The sequence below is a fragment of the Cicer arietinum genome, chromosome 8, assembly GCF_000331145.2.
Source record: "Cicer arietinum cultivar CDC Frontier isolate Library 1 chromosome 8, Cicar.CDCFrontier_v2.0, whole genome shotgun sequence".
NCBI lineage: Eukaryota > Viridiplantae > Streptophyta > Magnoliopsida > Fabales > Fabaceae > Cicer > Cicer arietinum.
In genome coordinates this window covers 20465352-20471107 of record NC_021167.2, presented here as the reverse complement: position 1 = coordinate 20471107, position 5756 = coordinate 20465352, and the positions used below count along the sequence as shown (strand labels likewise).

The following is a 5756-nucleotide window of genomic DNA, read 5'->3' as shown; positions in this document are numbered from 1 at the left end:
CATGACATTTTTATCTAATGGACAGTTCTTTTTGGAACATTTTTCAAATATTTTATTTAGGAAGATGATTTCCGTTCTTTATGAAATTAGTTTGCAGTTTATCACAATAAATGTGAAGAAACTCATTATTGCTTCTGTAGAAAGTTTATTGAATTTTTTTGAACAAAATAACTATTTATTGTATGTTTTAATAGAATTAGTAAAATTAAATTATACTTTATTGTATGTTTCAAAGACATTAGTTTATAAAAATAACTTAGAAGTTTAATTTAATTTACTGATATTAATAATTTAGAATTATAATTAGTTGAGAGATAAAATAAGTTTAATTTAATAAATAATAATAAGTTTTAATGACAGACAATACCATAGGAATAGATCAATTTTTTATTTATATTATCTAGTTTTTAGTGATAGGCAATACTGTAGGAATAGATCAATTCTTTATTTATATTTATCTACTCTTTAGTGACAATTATCATAATAGGTAGAAATAAAAAACATGTAGTGACAGTCCCTAAAACATATATGACACTATTTAAAATGTAGCAAAACACTCCCTAAAAGTTCGACATTAGATCTGGGTGTTGCTCAAAGTATTCTTAACATATATCTACAGTTTTTGACTTTTAGTGACAACCTTTATGTGTCACTAAAAGTCAATTTCCTTGTAGTGATAAGACATTGATTAATATAGAATAGATCTTTGCCATCTCATATAAACATTCTTTGAATTTTTTTTATAGAATAAATGGCTAACAAACAACACATCATTGTAATAAAATTAAGCTGTGGTCATTATATTTTGAGTTATGTGAATTGATTTACTTATATGCGACAACTCTTGCTTGCATATTTGGATGTTGAGACGAGGAACAATGGGTAATAAGCTCATTCTTAAATGAATTATTATGATTGTCAAGTAGTATTTTTTCTTTAATCAAGTGAATGATGTACAACTCATTTATAATTGTTTGGTTGAAAGAATAGATAATTGATTGAAGAATAAATTATTTAGTGAACTTTTCTCTTGTAGACCAAATTATCACTTTTTTATTATTGTTCTAAATTTAATTGTTTATTTTTAATTATTGTTAGAAACTTTATTATTTATTTTTTACGGTAGTTTAGGTAAAGACTAAATTGTCTCGATTTTAATTTTTGCTGATTAGAATGTATTTTTATTAAATTTGGAAATTAAATTGGATCTTACAATTTTCATAAAATAATAAACTGAAAGGTTTGTAACTATTTTTATTGATTCATAATTTTGATTTTTAAATTAGAATATATAGTTCTTTAATATTTAAAAATTTCCTTTCACTTAATTTTAGATTTAATTATTTTACTCGTGTGTCATTTTGAATAATAATCTGACAAGTTACAATTTGAACGTAATGATATATATTTTTGAAAAATATGATATTTATAAAATTTAATATTTCTTTCATTTTAAGATATATATGTATTCCACCGATGTATTATCGCACAACCTTGTGATTTGCCAAATTATCTATTCAACTTGCCACATTAACTTTTTTATTTATTTATAAATTTGGGAACTATATTTTCAAATTGGAGAGACAAAAATCATGACTAATGTATGTTCTACTATAATGATTCTTGCAAATTTAGAAAAATACAAAAGCATAATATCACAACTTAAAAGAGAATTGTCCTTTGTTTTGTGAATAAAAACCCCCAAAACATTTACCTTGCCTTTTTTCACTCCTATCATTCGAAACTTTCATTTGTTTCGAATCAGTAAATTGCAAACATTCCAACAATTTAATTTTCGAAGTTGAAAAGTATGAAAAAATCGAAATCATTTGAAAGTTTTCAGCAATCACAAACCTTTGAAATGCTAAATTTCGAAAGTTTCCAGCAACACCAAATTTTCGAAATGCTAAAATTCAAAAGTTTCCAGCAACTTCAAATTTTCGAAATGCAAGCATTCAAAAATTTCCAGCAACTTCAACTATAGTAGTTCTACCATTCTAAAAAAAAACAAGTCTGTTTTTTTTGAAAAAATATGAGTATGTTTGCTTCTCTACCATTAGTAGGTGAGTAATTATTATCATGGCCTCAAAGATCATATATCACAAACTTGTGATTAATTAAAGGGTAGAAACTGATTGATTAGACTAATGTTAATTAGTCTTCAAAGTCAAGAAGACATAATTAATAAGTACACTTTTAATTTATGTGATCTTTGTGTTGGCCTCATAAAGCAGAGTTATTAATTAGTCATAAAAATGAAATGTACTAGAAAACTCACTTGATCATTAACAAGTTATCTTCTTTCCTATGAAAGCCAGCATGAGGAAAATTAAATATAATGCGATCAAACCTCCTCATGTTTAAATGTCAATTATATTTCATTGATCAAACCTCCTCATGTTTAAATGTCAATTATATTTCATTTTGGTTGCATCCACTCCATGTAAAAGGCACGCCCCTAGTTTCTTCAATGCATCTAAATTTGACTTTGTATGGTTGTATTTCTTGATAACATCATCTACATGAACATAACAGGATTGATAACAAAAGCCAGGCTAAAACGGAAATAAGTCTATGTAAACTACCCAAAAAATTTGGGCTATGGCGGCACTATATATCTATTTCAACTTTTGTCACATGTATATTACTAAAAACAAAAAGTAAAAAAAGTAAATTTTTTTTTAAATGTGTGACATGTTGTTAGTATAGTCTTTGAATTTATATAAATCACAAACACGTCCTTAAATAAATTTAAAATCTATTATAACAAAATTTTCTATATTTAAGAAGTATAAAAACATAGTGGAAGCATATTCTATAACATATATTTGTCTCTATTTTTTCTCTTATATTAAGTAGTAAAAATTTAATTCCTCCATTGCACTTTAGTCTAAGGTCTCCTCAAAGAGGACATCCTATGTCAAAAATTTGGTTTAAAGTTTTAATTCCTTTGTTGCATTTTTCATGTATTGCTTCATCCATCCATCTATATATATATATATATATTGAAAAGAAATGCTAAATATAATATAATATTACAACACTGAAATTGAAGGTCTCATTTGTTATCTTCTGCTTATTTAAAACCTGATTGTTTGACATAAAAAATAAAAAAGTTAAGTATGAACTATCTGCTACAAACTTAGCAAGATAAAAAATCTAGTTTGAGAGTTGCACAACCTCATTGATTCATCAAATAAATACTAAAAAAATGTAATGTAACTTCACCAATATTGATATGATTCAATTTATGGTCAACGAAAAAAATTCACACAAGCCTATGGAAATTGTAAAGGTACTAAGCAATGATTAATAAATTATTTCTGCATTATGCAGTCCATTGATTATATATATATATATATATATCATAATTGCTTACACTTTGAATTTCTTTTAACCAAGTTAGTTTCTTAATGTTTATGTTTGAAGTGGCAATCTAATATAAAGTGTCTTGTTCCAAAAATTACTATTTTATTAGCCGTAGAATTTCACTCAATGAAAAAAAAGTTATTGAGTTATTATTTTATTAGTGATGGAATATAATGTAAATTTCATAAACACACCATTTTTTAGACCGCTCAATTTCTCATTCAAGAAACATTTATGATGAACCTTCACAAAACAATTCAAACAAGCCTATGTAAAGGTACTCATGGAATGATCAATGAACTTTTTCATCAATCTGAACCATCAATGATAAAACTTGAATTGATCCTTCAAATAAATTGTCAAATCTTCATTAACATGTTTGTGATGATGGCAAGTCAGTATTTCATTTTCAATGATGCTATTAGAGATGTAAAAGTTAGTTTCAAATTAGTTACACTAGTTAATTACACCAATTAGAAGTTAGTCGTTTTCTTTGGCTATACAAATCTCATTTTACCCATTAATATAATCAATTTTCTCATATATATATATATATATATACACACACACACACACACTATGGGGGTCTTACCCAGTGCAAAAGTTCAACTTTATTATCGTTACTCAAAATGCATATATTCATTATTTTAAGCAAAAACACATCATGTCATGAGAACCATTGCTTGTTAATACTTAATCATTTTTATTGAATAAAAACATATAAAATATAGTACAACACAAACAAAATGGATCAAGTTATAAAGACATTTCAAAGTTTATACTACTATATGATCTTAATGAGAATTTGTAAAATAGTGTGCCTATTTGAGTCCCACATTGGAAACTACTTAATGTAATTAACTGAAACAAATGTATAAAGTAAATATGATTAGCAACATTATTACATACTTACTTGGACAAGGTCAATGGTTGATCAAGAAGAACAATGGCCTAAGTTGGTGACCTCCATTGCACTTTGGAGAGATATCAGTCTAAGGTCTCCTCAAGAAGGAGAGTCTATGTCATAATTTGTGGTAGTAAGGGTTTGCGTTCGCGCAACTCCTTTCAATTTAATCAAAAGTTTGATTTTGTAAATTAATGTATTTATAATTATAATATTTTAGAGAGCTTATGTCATAATTTGTGGTAATAGGGGTTTGCGTTCGTGTAGCTCCTTTCAATTTAGTCAAAAGTTTGATTCTATAAATTAATGGATTAATGTATTTATAATTATAATGTTTTAGTGAATAACTAAATGGTTCAAAGTTTAAGAAAGTTTGTGTAAACAAATATGGTTTCTATCCATCTAATGTTTACAGTTTCTATCCAATTAAAGTTTACTCTCTCATATTATACTATTTATTTAGACTAAACAAAGATGTTTATGTATCCAAAATTATGGTTATCAACGAAGATTGATATAGCAGTAGTGATTAGATTTTAGCAACATTGTAATCTTTGGGTTTAAAATTATTTTCGACATAAGAAATACATATTAAATCATGTGTTCAAGTAATAAATTGAGTGGACCAAATAAATTACTTATAATATTGTCAAAAAATAAATTAAATAAATTACTTATAACAAATAAATCATCGAATAAATATTTTAGCAACTTTATAATTTATTTACTATTTAATTTTCTTTTATCTACTGAATACAAACAATTTTGAGTATCAACAGTGTTAAGTCTAATAAAAGGATCGATACTTTTATAATATGGTGAACATTCTAATCCCAATTGAAAAAAATACTCCTATTTAATATCTGACACTTCTTAAATAGAATTAAATTCAATAAAAATAATTCATAAAATAAAAGTTTTTTAGTATATATTTTATCGATTTCTAGCTGCAATATATGCTTCCTTAGAGCATAAACAATCCCACGTACATAGTTTTAATGTCATGGGAAAACAATAGTCATAAAGTATAATCATGCTCCATCTTGATTGAATTATTAATGTACACTTTACAAATTTTACATTTGACCTGTGTCAAAATTATTATAGTAAATGTTGATTCATTCATTTGATTTTGCATCTCTACTCCTAAACATATGTAATATAAAATATACTATGAAAAACTAAAATCCAATAAAAAAATTGAAAAATTGAGAAATTAGATGGGCATTACCTTTAAAAATAAAACCTTAAAATAAAAGTAATAAAGAATACGTGGGTTCTATTCAATTCATTCTTTACTATTTATAACTTTCTCAAACATTACCATAATGTTCCTCAACTTTACCTTCACATATACCTCACACCTTTTGCTAATACCTAGAAAAACACATTGTCCCCACTTACTATTACTCAATTAAACCTTTCTTTTCCCTGGTTCATTTTCCTTTGAGGAAGAATTTTATCCACCTTAACATGGTTTTTA

General features: G+C 25.7%; 1 non-coding gene across 1 annotated transcript; it reads left to right on the top strand.

Annotated features, from left to right (window-relative positions):
- The first annotated feature begins 4274 nt into the window (after positions 1–4274).
- On the top strand, positions 4275–4435 carry LOC113784236 (U1 spliceosomal RNA). The gene has a single exon (XR_003470257.1). It is a non-coding gene; the product is annotated as a U1 spliceosomal RNA (small nuclear RNA).
- The last annotated feature ends 1321 nt before the right edge of the window (positions 4436–5756 follow it).